This window comes from Brassica napus, chromosome C7, assembly GCF_020379485.1.
Source record: "Brassica napus cultivar Da-Ae chromosome C7, Da-Ae, whole genome shotgun sequence".
Taxonomy (NCBI): Eukaryota; Viridiplantae; Streptophyta; class Magnoliopsida; order Brassicales; family Brassicaceae; genus Brassica; species Brassica napus.
In genome coordinates this window covers 7374307-7394248 of record NC_063450.1, presented here as the reverse complement: position 1 = coordinate 7394248, position 19942 = coordinate 7374307, and the positions used below count along the sequence as shown (strand labels likewise).

The following is a 19942-nucleotide window of genomic DNA, read 5'->3' as shown; positions in this document are numbered from 1 at the left end:
TTGGGCCTGGCGGCGAGGAGGGACCAAATCCTGTTATTAGATGGGCCTTGTGGAGAAATATGTAATTCTTCTCCAACATCCAAGGCATTTCAGATTTCTTATTGGAGAAGAATGAAGAGTTGATTACACCTAAGGACACATTTTTTTTTCTTTAACATTGAAAGTCACTTCCCACATGTGAGGCACTTTCTGGTGGGGCCTAAGTGTGTTTTTGACAAATTTTCTCTTGTGGAAAATGACGAGTTGTAGACACCGAATTGTGGATGATAAATTATGGACGACGAACTGTGGATCGAAGAGTAATTTGTGGACAATGAATCAAATAAATGCAAATAATATGTATGATGCTTACTTCCACTATTACAAATTTGAAATTTCAAAGAAATATGACATGATAACCATTATGTACATGATACCATTAACACCATGTGGACGGTAATTTGTATGAGAGTGATTTGTTGGACATGAATCTATGTCCATGAACGGGAGAAACGTGGACTGAAGCTTATGTACAACAAATTGGTTAGGATTGAAAGAAGAAGAAACAACAGTTAAAATGTTGTTCCAATAACCAAAGATGTTACAAAAACCATAGAAGAAATGAAGATATATGTGTGTGGACATAGACAAAAGCGTTGTGGACAGAAGAATTGTGGACACGCATATATCTCACAAAAGAGTTATGGACGAAATATGTGTCCCCGAGACTAAAATAGCTCAATGATGTGCTTATTTTATGCAAATATTGTGTTTGGAGAACAATGATAGAGCTATTACCTCTATATTGTGAAGCTTAGCCTCAATATGTGGGCTTTAGGGTGTACGGCTGATGTGTGGGTTTTGGTGGTATAAGGTGATCCAGATAATGAATTGTTTGAAAAAATGATCCAAGACATAGATAAATTGTCAAAAGGGATTAGGGTTTGTGATTTGTGAGAGATTGAGAAAAGTTACGATTTATTTTAGTTTCGGCTTCAAAATAGGTAACCAGACTAAGTTTACACTAGAAGGGTATATTAGACAATCAACAAGAAAAATGTGTGCCTCAAGCTCAATGTAACTTTTTATGTAATTGTAAAGTCAAAAAGTGACCTTATGTGTAATTTTTTCAAGAATGAAACATGTCTGATACCAGCAAGTATTTTGATTGCTTTCTTGTTTATTTTACTTGACCTTGGAGTTTGAGCTGCTCCTAATCTTTATAGGGCTAGAAGCAAAACGGTAAAAAAAGACCTATTAATTAACTGATTCTGATTTTTTTAAAGTCTTCTAAGGAGATTTGAACTCACTGCCTCTTATTCTACCAACACCAACATCAACACCACAACTTTTACTTTCTGAATGCTAGAACTAGCTCTTCTCCAAGGCATTTCAGATTTCTTGAAGAATGAAATATGTCTGCTACAGGTAAGTACATTGATTGCTTTCTTGTTTGATTCAATTGACCTTGGAATAACTAGAGAAGACCATACAACAAATTTACAGCAGTATTTAATTCACATGATGGATTATATTAGTTATTATAGTTGTCATGGTTTCTTTAATTCTATTATCATATTCATGGTCAAATTTGTAATGCCAATTTAGAATATATTTTGCGTTTCGCTGGCTACAGTTCCATAGGAGAAAATGTTAGTTTGACTTTTTCCTGAATTTATGAGTAGACCTTGTTTTGCAGCTCCACAGATTGTTTGTTCCCGAAGAGAAAACATCTATGCAGAAAAAAAAACCCCACAATTTATCTCTCCCAGTAGATATGGATTCTACACTGCATCTGGTTTTGATCTTCTCCTGCATTTATCTTACTTGTCTGTCTAGTCAACAAGAAACCAGGTTTATCTATAATGGTTTCGACCAAGCAGACCTTTTTACCGATGGTCTCGCCAAGATCCTTCCTGGCGGGATTTTGCAGTTGACAAATACTACAGAGCGGCAAGTGGGTCATGCTTTCTTCAAGCAGTCATTTGATTTTGCTCCATCTGAATTCTTTACGCATTTTGTGTGCGCCCTGGTGCCTCCTAAGTTGGGAGCTGATGGTGGCCATGGGATTGCCTTCGTTGTATCTCCTTCCATGAATTTCTCTAATGGATCTCCAACTCAGTACTTGGGCGCCTTCAGCATCCCAACAAATGGGACTTCCTCTCCTCATCTGCTAGCTATTGAACTCGATACTGTTAGTACGATAGAGTTTTGATGTGCTGGACAAGCCTCATGTTGGGATTAATGTAAACAATCCATTATCTGTTGAGTCTGCCCTCCCATCTTACTTTTCCAGTGCGTTGGGGGGTAGTGTAAGCATAAATCTCCTGAGTGGAGAGCCTATCCAGGTGTGGGTGGACTACGATGGATCGTTGCTTAATGTTTCACTAGCCCCTATAAACATAGAAAAACCAAACCGGCCTCTTATGTCAAGATCCATCAATCTTTCAGAAATTTTTGAAAATAAGATTTTTGTGGGCTTCTCTGCATCGACAGGGCAACTGACCAGCAGCCAGTATATACTTGGGTGGAGTTTTAGTAGGAGCAAAGAACTATTTCAGGCCCTGGACCTCTCTAAACTCCCTCAGGCTCCTCTTCCCCAAGATGAACCAGAAAAGGCTCCTCTTCCTAGAGATAAACTATCTCCACTGCTTATTGGTTTGGTTGTCGTGTTGGTGATCCTTGTACTGATAGTTCTAGGAGGACTTTATCTGTATAGGAGAAACAAGTATGCAGAAGTAAGAGAATCGTGGGAAAGGGAATACGGTCCACACCGATTCTCCTACAAATCTCTGTATAAAGCAACAAATGGGTTTGGGAGAGATGGTCTTATAGGGAGAGGTGGGTTTGGAGAAGTCTACAAAGGAACTCTTCCCCTAAGCAGGCATATAGCTGTAAAAAGACTGTCACACGATGCAGAACAAGGAATGAAACAGTTTGTGGCTGAAGTTGTGACTATGGGAAGCTTACAGCATCGGAACTTGGTTCCTCTTCTCGGGTATTGTAGAAGAAAAGGTGAGTTACTTCTGGTATCTGAGTACATGCCCTGCGGCAGTCTTGATCAGCACTTGTTTCATAACCGAAACCCATCTCTTTCATGGTTGCAAAGGATTTCTATTCTTAACGACATTGCTTCGGCTATTAGTTACCTGCATACAGGAGCTAGTCCAGCTGTTTTGCACCGGGATATAAAAGCTTCTAACGTCATGTTAGATTCCGAGGGTAATGGAAGGTCAGGAGATTTTGGAATGGCTGGGTTTCATGACCCCAGAGCCAACTTATCTTCAACAGCTGCGGTGGGAACCATAGGTTACATGGCACCTGAGCTAATAACAATGGGGACTTCTACAAAAACTGATGTGTATGCCTTTGGTGCTTTCATTCTTGAAGTAACTTGTGGAAGACGACCTGTAGAACCCAAGCTGCCGGTGGAAAAGCAATATCTGGTCAAGTGGGTTTGTGAACGGTGGAGAAGTGGTTCTTTACTCGAGACCAGAGATACAAGATTGGGAGGAGAATTCTTACCCGAGGAAGTGGAGATGGTTCTTAAACTCGGGTTGCTCTGCACAAATGCTGCCCCAGAATCAAGACCTGCCATGGGACAAGTGGTGCAATACCTAAACCAGAGCGTACCCTTGCCAGATTTCTCACCATATTCTCCAGGTATCGGAGCTTTTATGCCAGTGTCAATGCTAGCATCATTTAACATTGGTGTGCCCAATTCAAGGAATTCGTCAATGCCTACGTTTGTTTCTCATACAATCTTGGAAGGGCGTGGAAGATGAGATCTATGAAACTGTGAATTATCTGCATCTAAATCTCTTTAGCTACTCAATTTTTTTTTTAACTTCAAGAATTTAACTGTTGTTGGTTGAGCTGAGTCTTTTATGCTATCTTCTGCATAGGCTTAGGTGAGAAATGTTCTGTTTTCCTTATTCCTAAGTGGCCAACAACATTATCTTAGTTTTGTAAATTTTCTTTTTGTTGGTAGAATCGTATTTGTTGGCCGTGGAAAATTAGGAAACCATTAATAAGGGAAGTTTGAATACATGAGTTTATAACTAACTCTCTAACAGACTCGTTCTTGTAGTTCTAATAGAGTCAACTAACAGAAAATTGGTAAGTGGACGGAGGGAATAAATTCAGTGATACGTAAGATTGTCTTTCTTACTCGCAAGCAAAAGGAAATTTCAATTGTTTCCCAAATGGTGCAGAAAGAGGATCTTCAAGGTCTTTGGCGATCCTAAGGTTCGTGAAGATCCTTAAGCCGTATTCTACATTTGTAGCAAAGATGTCCATATTATTGACGCTCCTTGATGTTAAAATTAGGGCAAATCTCCAAAATAACACATTTCTAAGTTTATATCACAAAAAAAGCACTCAAAAACTAAAATGACCAAAATAGCACCTTTCTAAGTTTATCCTTTGAAAATTTTAATTTTTTTATTTTTCAAAATTTGAAATCTTATCCCCAAAACCTGATTTCTCAACTCTAAACCCTAAACCCTAAACTTTAAACCCTAAACCCTAAACTCTAAATCCTAAACCCTAAACCATAAACCCTAAACCCTAAACTCTAAACCCTAAACCCTAAACTCTAAACCCTAAACCTTAAACCCTAAACCCTAAACCCTAAAATCTAAACCCTAAACCCTAAACACTAAACCCTAAACCCTAAGCCCTAAATCCTAAACCTCACCCTTTAACTCTAAACCCTAAGTTTGTGACTTTTGATAAAACATTAAGTGCTATTTTTGTGACTTTTGATTTTGAGTGCTAGTTTGGGAACATAAACTTGATTTAGTGCTATTTTTGTCTTTTTCTCTTAAAATTATTAAAGAGAATTAAAATACTGTATATGAAAAATGAAATATGTTTCTTCTTTTCTTTTCGCTGCGATATGTACAAGAGAATGAGCACTGATTGATGATATCGACCAATCTTGGATCTGTTGAGATAAGCTTGAAGATGATAGATCAAAACTGAAGACTTGCGGTACAAGCTAAAAGGGATCCTAGTCTATCCGAAATCGAAGATGAAGATAAAGATGGCGAGATGTTTTAGGAGTTATCTACAACAATAAAAGCATTAAGATTAGGTTTTACGGTTTTAGCTTTATATATATACATCCATCGAGTTATGATAGTATGTATGAGTTTTATGAGTACTTGAGGTTTGAGTGAGTTTTACCTTGAGGCAATATAAGAGAGTTATTCTTATACACAAGAGAAATTGTTTATCTGTTTTCAATAATTGGTATCAGAGCCACAAATGGAAACGATGGGGGATCTTACGGTTGCTACGACGAAACCAAAGGAGACAGGATCCTCTTCGATAAAATGCCCTATACTAAGTTCCACAAATTACACTGTATGGGCAATCAAGATGAAAATTCTGCTGAAGGTACACAAAGCGTGGGATATCATTGAGACAGGAGGAGAAGACGATGAAAGAAACAACATGGCCTTGGATTTATTAGTACAATCCATACCTGAGTCACTTGTTCTGCAAGTAGGTGAACTAGACTTGGGGAAGAAGGGTGCTGATAGGGTCAAGGAAGCTCGCCTACAAACGCTTATGGCAGAATTTGATCGCTTGAAAATGAAAGACAACGAGACCATTGATGAATTTTCCGGAAGGATTTCTGAGATATCCTGAAAGTCTGCTGCACTCGGAGAAGAAATATAAGAATCAAAGCTTGTCAAGAAGTTCCTAAAGAGTCTTCCCCACAGAAAATACATACACATCGTAGCTGCGTTGGAGCAAGTTCTGGATCTAAAAACGACCAGTTTTGAAGATATCATCGGTCGTTTGAAAGACTACAAAGAGCGTGTAAGCGAGGAAGAAGAAACAGGGGAAGAGCAGAGCAAACGTATGTATGCTAACTTGGATCAGCAGTATGCGCGAAGTTTTAATGGAACCAATAGAGGCCATGGTCGTGCTGGAAGATTCTATAACAGAGGAAGGGGTCGTGGACGATCTGGTGCTGCGAGAGATGCAACGGGGATTACATGCTACCGGTGTGACAAGGTAGGACATTACGCAAGTGACTGTCCTGATCGTCTACTCAAGCCGATCCAGGATGCACAAGAAACGAAAGAAGAAGACAACACACACGAAGCTGATGAGTTGATGTTGAATGAAGTTTTGTTTCTTAACGAGGAGAAGGCGAAGCTTGATACCTTTGAGACGAGTAATGTGTGGTATCTGGACAATGGAGCATGTAACCAGATGACTGGAGATCGCTCTTACTTCACCACGCTAGATGAGACGATCACGGGGAAAGTTAAGTTTGGTGATGACTCCCGCATTGACATAAAAGGAAAGGGCTCTATCAACATTGTCTTCAAGAACGGTGTGAGGAAGAAGATGTCGAATGTGTACTATATCCCAGCCGTGGGAACCGAAATTCACACCGTCGATTTCCGTAGTCGGAGGAAAGTCAAGAAACCCTAACTTTCCCTGAGGTCCCGGATTCTCTGCGAGAGCCAACGAAAAGTGACCAAATAAATGCGGAAAATACGAAAAGGTAACAAAACGAACTCATTGAAAAAGGTAGATCTTATTTTGAAGCCGCGTTAGAGCGTTGCGATCATTACAAGAGATTATAAAAGCTTCGGCCGGAAGAGCTGTCATCAAATTACCTAGTTCTAGCAACCTAAAACCTTAAACCTAGTTGAGTCGCAGCTCGATAACAGAAGACAAAAAAAATACGAAAAAGGTTTTGATTGATTTCGGACTGAACCTTATGAAAGGCTGCCTACGTACCTCTTTCGAGGCTCAAGCCGAGCGTAGCTCGATTAAAAGAGTAGAACAAGAGATCGAACCGCCATTGCGAGTTCGTCTGGTAATCGAGTGCCAATCATAGAAACAGAACATGTAGAGAATAATGCCTAACGTTTCTAAGTGCAGAGGGTTCTAAAAGTAAAAAGAATTGTGTCCCTCCTGTATCTTCGACCTCGAGCTCCTTATATACTCCTCTAGAGGCGGTTTACTCTTTCCCTTTCTGCCCTCGGTCAATTTTATCGCTTCGCGGAAATATTTCATTTCTCTTCGATCTTCGTATTTATCTTTGGAAACTTCACATTTATCTTTCGAACATGACATTTATCTTCTCCTGCGATATAAAAGATAAACCGTCATAACGATTGGGCTTGATTTCATATAAAACCGCAAGTGGGCTTCTAGCCGCGTTCTGGACCCTTTCGGGTCGCTTTCCAACTGGAGCGTTTTTACGATTTATCGAAAGAGCGCTCCGAAACGACGCCGATTCCGAAGAAGGTTCGAGTTTCTCGTATAGCGGAGGCAGTTCGAGGTGTTTTAGTTAACCGTTGCCGTTTTATACGATCATATCGAACTTCATACGAGACAACGAGTTTTTGCGGTTTTTAAATCGTAAAGTTCCAACGGTGACTCCGATCGAGATGAAAAAAGAGCAAGTTCGATCCAATCCCGAAAGGGGAGCTACGAGGACGGGATGAAGGCAGGATGATTGATCCAACTCGCCGAACGGGCGAGTTGGACTGCACGTTCGGTCCAACTCGCCCGTTTTGCGAGTTGGACGGCTCGGTCGATCCAACTCGCCCGTTCGGCGAGTTGGACGATTTTGCTCGATCCAACTCGCCCGTTCAGCGAGTTGGAATGATCCAACTCGCCGAATGGGCGAGTTGGTCGGTGCATCAGGTCCAACTCGTCCCTTCGGCGAGTTGGATGATGGGTGTTTCGCTGTCCGGGATCCGTTGTCCGAGGCCTGAGTAACCTTTCTCGAAGACTTATGGTGTGAATGCTTTTCAGAATTTTTACGAAACTCAATTTCGATTTTCCCGGTATTTTTTAACTATTATCGCTTTCTTTTTAAAGAGAGATATTTTCTTGAGAAATTTCTGACATTGATTCCGCCGTGACCGATTTTGACCCCAACAGTTAGCCCCCCAGCTCGTTAGAATTTTTGCGATGTTCTTGCGAGTTGTTAGGCAGGTCAGGTAAGTTAGGCGAAATTAATGGTTGGAAATGGTCTGCTCACTCTACTAAAAGTGGAGTGCAATGAGATTAGGGCTGCGCCTTGTGAAGGCTGCCTACGTACCCTTGTCGAAGGGATCAAGCCTTTCATAGTTCGTCTTGGAGTTGAGATTCTTACAACCTGTTTTCCAGTCAGACCTTTACGGTCTAGTTATGTGTTGTGTAGGGGTAATCGAGAATGTTGCTGCCGATGAAATTTTATTTTGGACCTTTGCCGGCCTCGAGACTAGCTTTGTTAGATGTTTCCTTTGTGGGTTATCTCCTTTGAAAAACGTATAGAGAGGCCATACGCAGAGATGAGAGAAAGAGTGTGAGTTGTCATCTCATTTCTGACTCTGCGGATCGTGATACTTGTTGTTGCATAAGATGAGAACGTCCGAAGACTTGTGTTCGAGAAGTCTCATAAACGGGAAAATATCGACGAAGAGACATGTTTTAGGATCTCGTATCTTTGATATCATGCCTTGAGATGTTGAAGACCAGTGCGCTGGGTTTAGGGCAAGACCTAGGCTTAGTTCTGGTTTTAGGGTGTGCGATGACTAATTTGGCTTACGTATCCCGTTGCAGTTTCAACCTGATTCCATACCATTTAAAGTTCGCGATAGGTTCTCGACTTATACGACTTGTATGGTTGGAACCGAGCATCTCTTCGAGGATAATTTTTAAGTCTCCCAAAAGTACTGACCAAAATTTCGGATTTTTTTATATAACGCTATTACCCTTGTGTCGGGTGTACGAGAGCTATCTCTACGAGATGTCTTAGTCTGTTTAGGACGTTAAGAGTTTGTTGTGATCAGCAACAAAATTATCGGTAGATATTATCGTTTTTGAGTCTTCGCGAAGAATACATGTTTGAGAAGATGTTAGTATGTATGACTGTTTTGTCTTCCAAGAAGGTGCCTTTATCGAGGAAGGTAGTTTTGTCGAAAAATGGTTCTTCAGGCGTTTGCAACGTCTCGCAATGCTGAAGATTGTTTTTTCTTTCGTATGCCGCGTTTCGTGCTTGAAATGTTCGCGGGCTTGAGGATGTTTCGCGATATTGCAAGGGTTTAGTCTTAACCCTGCGTTTGAGAAACATTTTGGTTTGTCGACGGATGTTCGCAGCCAAAATTGTTGTTCCTATTTGGATGCTAATAATTTGATTTGCGATCGAGGAATTAGGACCGAGGGGTCGTGTATATTTCTCCCTGGGAAGAGACGTTTTCCTTCGTAGTGCTTTGTGAAGTGTTGGCTTTTCGAGATCTATTTCGTATATATTTGAGGATGTTTCGTATAGCTCTAGGAGCTCTGTTACGAGTTTTCCTTATATGCTGCATTTTACGGGTAAAACATAGCGTGCTTTAAAGTTAATTGTGGAAAGTATTGAACTTGGTCGATTGTCGACAAGTTTAGATTTTCCGTTAACCGTTTGGTTGTTCGGACTGAGTTTTGTTACGAAGAGTTTATCATATGATTTCTGACTTTGGGTTATACGATAATTGCTCCCTTAATAGTTGATGATAGGAGTTTCAAGGCTCCTAATCAAATGTTGTAGAATAAAGGATGTCAAACCAGTTCTAAGTGATTCTAAAGCAAAGCGAATGCAAGACCATGCTTAATCTAAGTGCTATCAATTGGTGAGATAATTTTTGAACTAGAATGATACTAAAATACAATAAAGGACAAAGCTTTCTTTCTTATAAGATAAGAGAACTCATGGGCTAAAGGAATTGGCCTTGGGCGATCAAGTTTCAATCTAAATATGTTAACTTTCAACCAATATATCTACCTTAGACCTAGACACCATCCTAAACAAACTCTATCTCTAGATGAATGTTCATTTACTAAGATAACTCAAGCATCAAATCTCTTTGGTTGAATGTTATCTAAGTAATCATTAATCTCAAGTCTACTAGCCATCTTAACACCTTTAACAACAAATCTCTTTGGTAAATAATGTTAAAAGCTTAGGAGAGTTGGTTCAGGCATTTCATCAAACACCTTTCAGGCGTGAAATGCCTAGAGCTCAACTTTAGAGAGGCCAACTCTAGAGTTGCATTAAAAGCACTCTACTAGCAAGGAACAAGATGGATCTATACTAAAATACCTTAGATCTAACTTAATCACCCTTAATCTCCCTAACCCATGAATCCAAAGATGACTACTCACTACTCTTCATGATGAGCCCAAGAATCAATGATGATTTGGTGCTAATCATGATTAGTGATCCCAATAATCAAACAATCACAAGAGAAAATGATCAAGATAAGATCTTTCACCTAAAAGTTCATTGTGATTAGATAGAGAAAACAAGATAAGATCCCAACTTTGGGATTACAAGAGTATTTATATGTCCTTGGAAAACCTAATGGTCTCCATTAAAAAGTCTAAAAAGCCCTTGAAAACATTAAAATTCGACTTAGGAAAAATATCGACTCGGGTTGAAGCGACTGGGCATACCCCACGTCACACCACCCGCGTCGGATGGTTGTCGATCTTCTCCGTCATGCGTGCGGGTAATGGAACCCGCGGCCTTCGTCCCGCGTCAGATCGTCAAAGCTTCTCTCTCGTCATGCGCGCGGGTAGTCGATCCCGCGTGACTCCTCGGCTCCTTCTCTTCGTGACGCGGGTTGAGACGATCGACACCAACCCGCGTCATCCTCCCCGCGATGGATTGTCGATGCATCTTCTAGCTCGTGCGAGCGGGTACTCGACCCCGCGTGATCCAAGCCGCGTTGGAGTTCTTCATTCTGTTCTTCTCGACGCCTCGACGCGGGTAAGAGAACCCGCGTTGGCTCAACCCGAGTTGTGCTCGCTTGAACTCGAAGTAACATCATTTTCCGTCTCTTCTTGAGCCATAATGCTTCTAAACATTTCCAATTACTCCATAGGACACTCCACTACCTGATTAGGACATATGAATGCAATATGGATTCTAAAGATGCTAAATTCCTAATCTATATGATCATTATGTGTAAAATGGGGATTTAAAACAATGCAAATATGCAAGATATCAACTCCCCCAAACTTGTTCTTTACTTGTCCTCAAGTGACTTTGCAAGAATTCATAAGGGAAAGAGGTTTGAAGGTGGGAACTCATAGCCAAAAGTAACACTCCCTAGTACTCAACTTAACATCTTAAGGAAACATAGCAAATAGCATGAGCAACTCTCTTATTATACTTTAGCTTCTCTAGGCCTATCAATACTCCTTATGCCTCTACACAAGTTGCAATACTCATCAATCAACAAGTTCTTTAAACCAGCTCTCACATTGATTCACACACACACACACATGGTGAGTTCTCACAAATGGGCACATGATCTCAATCATTTGGCTAGGTAAGTATGGTCTAGTATGAATAAAGAGAGAAGGGTCCAAATGTCATCATTTCAAGGTGGCTAATCACTCAAAAACAAGGAGCTTGATCATTATGCAAAATTTATCTAAGATTAGAAGCAACTCATGCATACATAGATTCATTCTCAACATACTACCCCCTTTTGTTATAAGTAAGATAACCCAAATGTGTATGAGATCCATGATCAAGTATGCAAATGCCCATATGTAAGAGAGATTAAGTTCATTCAAGCCAAGTTCGGGTTGGAGCTGATCTTAAGAACAATGCCAACATCAAGCAAGCAAACAAGTTTCAAGAAGAGTTTTCAAGGCTCGAAGCGTGCAAGGTTTTCAAGAGATGCTTAAGCTACTTGATATGTTTAACTAGGAAGTCATTTTGAGTTCTAGACAAGGGTTCTTTGCAAGGCATTTTAAATTATTGTTCCCAATGCAAGTGAATGCGACCTATATGTTCTAGACTCAATCCTAAAAGTGCAAGTGATGCAACTACATGTTTTTTTTTTTTTTTATGCATATATGTATGTACAATGCAATGCATGAGACTCAAATCATCAAAGAAAACATGATCAAATACTTGATACCTCCCCCAAACTTAGTTCACACGGTCTCTGTGTTAGGAAGTTGAAGGAGATATCAAAAAGAGAAAGAAATGCAAAGAAAAACTGGTATATACAATGGGAAGTGGTAGAGTACCTCTCTATGAAGCGTGGGAGGAGGCCGATGCCTCATCCTCGGTGCCAGCTTCCTCATCTGTAGAGGCAAGGGATGGAGATTTGTTTCCTGAGTCGGACTGTTGAGCTGGTGGGTTTCTCTTCTGGCGGAGCAGCTCTTTCTTGGTGGCGGGAAGTCTGAGTGCTAAAGGACCAATTGAAGGCTGAGGCTGGGGGGTAAGGAAGTCAAAGTCTGATGATGAACATCCCGCTACAGCTCCTCTAGTCAGTATATCAGCTACCTTCTTCATGAACTGAGCTGAAGCTTCTGCTTGCCTCTTCACAGTCTTACTCAACGCCTTACACTTGTCTTTCAGCTTGAAGATTGTTCTGTCCTGAGCCTTGTTCCATCGTTGGAGGTTGCTGATATGCTCATGAGCCTGGCGAAGGGGTCCATGGGGAAGAGCTCCCGGATGCTGCTCAAAGTAGTAACGAGGAGGACCATATCGGAGCTCGGAGTTTAGACCGGAAGCTTCTTCTTGGAACACACCACATTTATCTGCTGTCTTCTTCCTCTTGGGAGATCGTATGGGGCCTAAAGGACCATGGGGACCAAGGAAGTACTCACTCCCAATATCAAAGCTAATAGCTCCAGGCCTAGTCAAGCTTGTTAGGGCGGTGTTTGGGAGAAGCACTTCAACCTCTCGCGTAGACTGTATGTAAGAGTAGACGCAAGTTCCATTGAACCTTCCACTGAAGTACTGAGCTTTCTTCAAGTAGCTTCCGTCTAAGAGGGCGGGACCAGTTGGATCATCTTCTAAGGGTATATCCTTGAACCGAAGCAATTGGGTTATCAAACCACCAATGCCAACCTGAGGCTCTGAGTCACTTATTGTCCAAGCCCATTCCTTGTAGTGGACGAGGCGTTTCACAAAGAATCCCACCATTCCAAAGTTCTCGTATAAATCAGTATCGACAAAAGGCAACTGAGAAGGATGAGCATAATGCTGAACGGTTTGGTGAAGAAGTTGTAGCTCCTCATCATTAACAGTGCCTGGTTCCTTTCTTGGAAAGATGGTGTGGACAATTAACCGGTGGAGATAGCGCACTGAAGGGTGGCGAATGGAAGCATTCTTGTCACGGTTTGGCTTGCGAGACTTCCCCGCCAACACCTTCCAAACCATTCTAGCCATGCTTTCCTCCCTAGGGGCATCATATAGGATAGGGATGGAAGATTCCTCCAAATCCTGAAGACCAAGAGCTTGTCCAATCTCCTTGAAGGTCATGTTGTAAACCTTCCCATGGACTTTGAACTTGATATTTCCCCATCCTTGCCTCACGTGTTTGGCAGTGTGAAAAGTAGCTACCAATGATGACAAGAACTGACAAGACTCATCTTCGTAGGTAGGATAGGCCATAGTGAAGAAGCTTTGCATGTTCATGTGCTCCAACATTTGCTTGATGTCGTCACCTATCTCCAACTCTTCCATGATCTTGATATCTGCAAATCGAGTTGGAGGCCACAATACACCATTCTTCAAATGCCCATATAGCTCATCTTCAGTTGGTGTCTTGGTTCTATCGCTCTCAGTGTCGACCTTCTTCCCCTTAGACACTTTGGCTCGCTTGTGCGGGGCTTGGTCTTCTTCAGTTATGTCTTCATTCTCCTCCTCTTGAGGAAGAGCTACCCCTTTGTCTTTCGGTTCCTTTGACCTTTTGGAATGGGCTGACCTTCTACCACCAGCATCCACACTCTCAGCAGTGGCGGCTTGCTTGCCTTCTCTCTTTTTTGCTGCCAATACTTGCTGCCTAGAAGTTCCTCCGGGCGTAGATACTGAGGATAGAGACTTCCCATGTCTAACAGTCTCTTGCCTTGCAAGCTCTTGTTTCTCAGCTTCCATCTTTTGTTGATCCTTTTACCCCATTTGTACCTGAAAATTTCAAACCTTGGAAAAGGATAAGCAAATGGAAGAAGGAAACATTATAAATGCAAATGTGAATTCAATTCATGATCACTTAGCTAAAGCTAATTAGCACAATGCACACAAGTTATTAATAGAAAGCTACAAGAGATGATCACAAGCAAAGAATAAGGCTTTTAAGCAAATTTTAAGTATCAAATGAGTTCTTCAAGTGGACATTTATCAAATGAGGTTCCCAAACATCTTAACTAACCCAACCTAGCCAAAGTCGTATGGAATTATAGGAATTTAGAAAAATCTCCAATTCTCATGATCCCTAATTTTTTAAAGTTCAAATTTAACTCAATTTCACCATAGAATCAACAACCCAACATGATTTATAAGCTTTCCCTAGTCTATTTCACAAGTATCAAGCAATAGAAGGATCAAATTTCAAGTTTAAATTTCTAGGGTTCATGGGACCTACGAAATTGAGCTTTAGGATACAATACCTTGTTTTGGATAAAAGGAAATGTAGATGTGAAACAAGAAAATAGACTACAGGGGCGAAAGCTTTGATTTAGGAAGAAGAATGGATTGATTTGGTGAAGAATTGAGTGAGATATGGGTGATTTGGTGAGGGAAGTTTTGATGTTTTGTGAAAGTGAGATGAGGAATGGAAGAGAGAGACGCGGGGTAGGGTAGTTTTAGGGGTGAAACGGGTCGGGTTTAGGGTTAGAAACCATACCTGAGCGGGTTAGACCCGAGTGACGCGGGTAGAAGGAGACACCAGGACCCGCGTTGCGCCCCCCGCGCGACAATGTCTTCGATCGTGTTCGTCGTGCGTGCGTGTAGAGTAACCCGCGTGACTCTATCCCGCATCGAGCCTTCGACGAAGCGAAGCGGGTAAGGCAACCCGCATGGGCTAACCCGTGTCGGAACGTCGTATCCGACCAAGCTCGTGCGACCGGGTAGAGGAACGCGCGTGGGATCTCTCCGCGTGAGATTCATTTTTTTTTTATGTACAAGGATAGACATGGGACTTCTTTCCAAGTGAGCTTGTTTTATGTCACTAGCTTGACTTTGCTTCCTTTTGGCTAGGCGGTGATGGGGTCGGAGAGTGAAACCTAGATTCTTTTCTCCTCTATTGTGGTTTCCATGTAGAGCTTAACTCTTTGTCCATTGACTGTAAAGTCTCCACCATTCTTATCCCATAACACAATTGCCCCATATGGCCTAATTTCTTTGATCTTGAAAGGACCGGACCATCTTGACTTGAGTTTCTCGGGAAACAACTTCATTCTAGAGTTGTAGAGAAGCACTTGATCTTCAGCACTGAACTCTCTCTTCAAGATCTTCTTGTCATGAAAAGCTTTGGTTTTCTCCTTGTAAATCTTTGAGTTCTCAAAAGCATCCAGTCTAATCTCATCAAGCTCATTGAGTTGGAGAAATCTCTTCTCCTTGGCACTCTTGATGTCAAAGTTCAGTAACTTAACAGCCCATAATGCCTTGTATTCAAGCTCAACTGGTAGATGACAAGCCTTTCCATACACAAGGTTGAAAGGTGTGGTTCCTAAAGGGGTTTTGTAAGCTGTCCTATAAGCCCAAAGTGCACCATCTAGCTTGATAGACCAGTCTTTCCTTGTAGTCCCCACAGTTTTCTCCAAAATAGAATTAATTTCTCTGTTGGAGATCTCAACTTGACCACTTGTCAGAGGATGGTAGGGAGTTGCAACCTTATGCTTCACACCATTCTTCTTGAGAAGACTTTCAAACAGTTTGTTGATGAAGTGGGAGCCCCCATCACTGATGACAACTCTTGGAACTCCAAACCTTGGAAAGATGGTGCTTTTGAACATCTTGATCACCACTCTAGCATCATTAGTAGGACTTGCTACAGCTTCTACCCACTTGGAGACATAGTCAACAGCTACAAGAATGTATTTGTTGCCAAAAGATGATGGGAATAGTCCCATGAAATCAATACCCCACACATCAAACACCTCCACTTCTAGAATTGGGTTTTGAGGCATCTCGTTCCTTTTGGTGATGTTCCCTCTTCTTTGGCATGAATCACACTTAGAGACAAAGTCTTGAGTGTCCTTGAACATATGAGGCCACCAAAACCCAGCTTGTAACACCTTTGAGACAGTCTTGAAAGTAGCGAAATGACCTCCATAAGATGATCCATGACAGTGTGTGAGAATCCCTTCGACTTCTTCTTCAGCTACTACTCTTCTATAGAGTTGATCTCTACAAAGGATGTAGAGGTAAGGCTCATCCCAATAGTATCTCTTCACATCTTTGTAGAACTTCTTCTTGGCATATCCGTCAAGACCCATTGGCTCTCTTCCAAAAGCTAAGTAGTTCACCAGATCAGCATACCAAGGACCTTTCTCTACAGTTGCCTTCACCTCTTCAAGCTTCTTTCCAGTTTCACAAACCGCTACCATTGCTCCAATTGCCATGATCTGTTCTTCTGGAAGCCCTTCATCAATAGGGATCCCACTATCAATCTTCAGTCTAGACAAGGGATCAGCTACACCATTCTCGACTCCTGGCTTGTCTCTGATCTCAAGGTCAAACTCTTGTAGCAGCAAGATCCACCTCAACAGTCTTGGCTTAGCATCCTTCTTGGCCATGAGATGTCTCAACGCAGCATGATCAGTGTAGACTACGACTTTTGACCCAACCAAGTAGCTTCTGAACTTCTCAAAGGCGTAGACAATGGCTAGCAGCTCCTTCTCAGTTGTAGCATAATTCATTTGGGCTTCATCAAGAGTTTTACTCGCATAGTAGATCACATGAGTCTTCTTGTCCTTCTTTTGACCAAGAACAGCTCCCACAACATAGTCACTAGCATCACACATGATCTCAAAGGGGAGATCCCAATCTGGTGGCTGCACAATGGGGGCACTAACCAGCTTGTCTTTCAACTTCTTGAATGCTTCCAGACATTCCCAATCAAAGTTGAATGCAGCTTCTTTGCATAAAAGCTTAGTCATTGGCCTTGCTATCATTGAGAAGTCTTGGATGAATCTTCTATAGAATCCAGCATGACCAAGGAAGCTTCTAATGTCCTTAACCGTCTTTGGTGGAGATAATCCAATCATCACTTCGATCTTGGCCTTGTCTACCTCAATCCCCCTTTCTGAAATCTTGTGTCCAAGCACAATCCCTTCCTTAACCATGAAGTGACATTTCTCCCAATTCAGCACAAGGTTTGTCTCTTCACATCTCTTGAGGACCCTGCTAAGATTGGACAAACAAGCAGAAAACGAAGATCCGTAGACAGAGAAATCATCCATAAATACCTCCACAACATCCTCTATAAGATCAGAGAAAATAAACATCATGCATCCTTGGAAAGTGGCTGGAGCATTACATAGCCCAAATGGCATCCTTCGATAAGCAAAGTTACCATAAGGGCATGTGAAAGTCGTTTTCTCTTGATCATTTGGATGTATGGGGATTTGGAAGAACCATGAATACCCATCAAGAAAACAATAATATGGATGATTTGCAAGTCTCTCTAGCATTTGATCAATGAATGGCAATGGAAAATGATCTTTTCTAGATGTTGAGTTAAGTTTTAGATAATCTATGCACATCCCATGTCCTGTTATTGTTCTTGTTGGTATTAGTTCATCCTTATCATTTTTGACCACAATAATTCCTCCCTTCTTTGGGACAACATGCACATGAGACACCCATTTGCTATCTGAAATAGGATATATTACTCCTGCATCTAAGAGTTTCAGAATCTCTTTCTTAACAACATTTTTCAAGTTGGGATTCAACCTTCTTTGATGTTCTATAGAAGTCATAGATTCATCTTCTAGATGTATCCTATGCATGCATAAAGAAGGTGATATCCCTTTAATATCATCTAGTGATTAGCCTATTGCCTTTCTATACTTTTTAAGTTCAATCAAAAGTTTAGACAATTCATCTTCACTAAGCTCACTACTCACTATGACAGGGTAAGTTTCATTAGGGCCAAGGAAAGCGTACCTTACACCATGGGGAAGAGGTTTAAGCTCCACTTTTGGTGCCTTGAGTTCACTCCAATCATCCTCTTGGAGGTTCTCTTGTTGAGTGGCCGAGGAAGCATGGTGAGCCTCATATGTAAGCTCCTCATTCTGACCTTCACCACTAATCCCCTTGTGAGAATCCAGTATTTTCACATATGCATCACTTTCTTTTTTCTCAATCACTTGGACTTCTCTCTCAATTGTTAAAGCATGGTGTAGAGAGTCTTCAAGTGCCAACTCTTCTAGAAGCTCATCAGCTAGAGCATCCATTTCATCAATGTAGAAAACATGGTTCTGGATGGTTGGCTTCTTCATCACTTCATTGATGTCAAAGTGGAGACTGTTCCCTTGTCCAAGATGAAGATCAATCTTTCCTTGTCTAACATTCACAATAGCTCCTGCTGTGGCTAAGAATGGTCTTCCAAGGATCAAAGGGTCTTGGGCTTCCTCCCCCATCTCCAACACAACAAAATCAGTAGGGATCTCAAAGTTACCAACCATCAGGGGAATGTCTTCTAAAATACCAACAGGAATCTTCACTGATCTATCAGCCAACACCAAAGAGAGTTTACACTTCTTGTATTGAGTAAATCCAAGCTTCTTTGCAATAGACAAAGGCATCAAGCTGACACTAGCCCCAAGATCGCAAAGACACCTTTCAAATACCATGGGTCCTAGAGCACAAGGTAAGGTGAAACATCCTGGATCCACTAGCTTCCTTGGAACATCTAACCTCTGGATAATGGCACTGCACTCGTGGGTAAGGATCATCATGCCCTCCATCTCTTTCTTCTTTGCAGCTACAACATCTTTCAAGAATTTGCTATATTGAGGAACCAACATAAAAGCATCAATGATGGGCATTGTAACATGAACTTCACTCATTTGTTTCTCAAAGAGTGCCTTGTATTTCTCCAATAGCTGTCTTTTGAATCTTCCAGGGAATGGTAGCTTTGGCTCATAGGGAGGAGGAACAAAAGAGGAGTCCTTTGTTGGAGTAGCAGTTTCACCATGTTTCACTGTCTTTTTCTCTTCTCCAACCTTTCCTTTACCCTTAGCTTCAACGATCTTTTCTAGAATTTCTTCATAAACCTTCTCATCTACAATCACCACTTCATCATCAATGTTGATAGCTACCTCTCCACCTTGTTTTTCACCATCCTTGGTGAGAATTCTTGGAGATAACTGTTTACCACTCCGTAGGGTGATTGCTTTCATTGTTTCCTTGGGATTTTGCTCTGGCTTTCCAGGTAGTGCCCCTTGTTGGCGACTTGGTTGAGAATTCATTGAAGCAAACTGGTTCTCCAAATGTCTGATCTTATTGTTGAGCTCATTGTAGCTTCCATCAATCTTGGAGTGAATGTTCTTGAACACATACCCTATTGTCTTCTCATTCTTTGCCTGAAAATCCAAGAGTTTCTTGAACATTGCATCCACACTTGTATCTGAAGCTGGAGCTTGGGAAGAACTTCCTTGAGCCTGAGTAGACTGATTGTTGTTATTGTTGAAACCAGGAGGGTTGTTTTGTCTAGGTTGATAGCTCCCTTTCTGAGTGTTTTGCTTTTGTTGGTATCCTCTTTGCTGGTTGTTAGAGTAGGACCTTTGTTGGTAGTTGTTGTACTGAAAGTTAGGCTCCTTCCTGTACCAAGAACCATTGTTGTTGATGAAGCACAACTCTTCTTGGCCTTCCAAACCATCAACCTCATTGATCTTGGGAGGAACCTCTTGATTAGGACCACCCACAAAGTTCATCTGCTCTTGCTTAGCTTGGTTGGAAAGAAGCAAGTCCATCTTCTCTTGCAAGGACTTGATCTCTTTCTTTGTCTGTTGATCATCACTTCTGTTGATTCTATCATGCTCCTCACTGTAGACCGAATCACTCTTAGCCATATTCTCTACTAGTTCCTCTGCCTCTTCCTCGGTTCTCCCCAAGAAGAAACCATTGCTAGCAGTGTCAAGCCTGTTTCTGCACTGTGGTAGAGCTCCTCTGTAGAAGGTGCTAAGCAAACTCTCCTTGCTG

General features: G+C 41.5%; 1 pseudogene; it reads left to right on the top strand.

Moving 5' to 3' along the window:
* Positions 1-500: 500 nt before the first annotated feature.
* On the top strand, positions 501-4027 carry LOC106395348 (annotated as a pseudogene).
* Positions 4028-19942: the final 15915 nt, after the last annotated feature.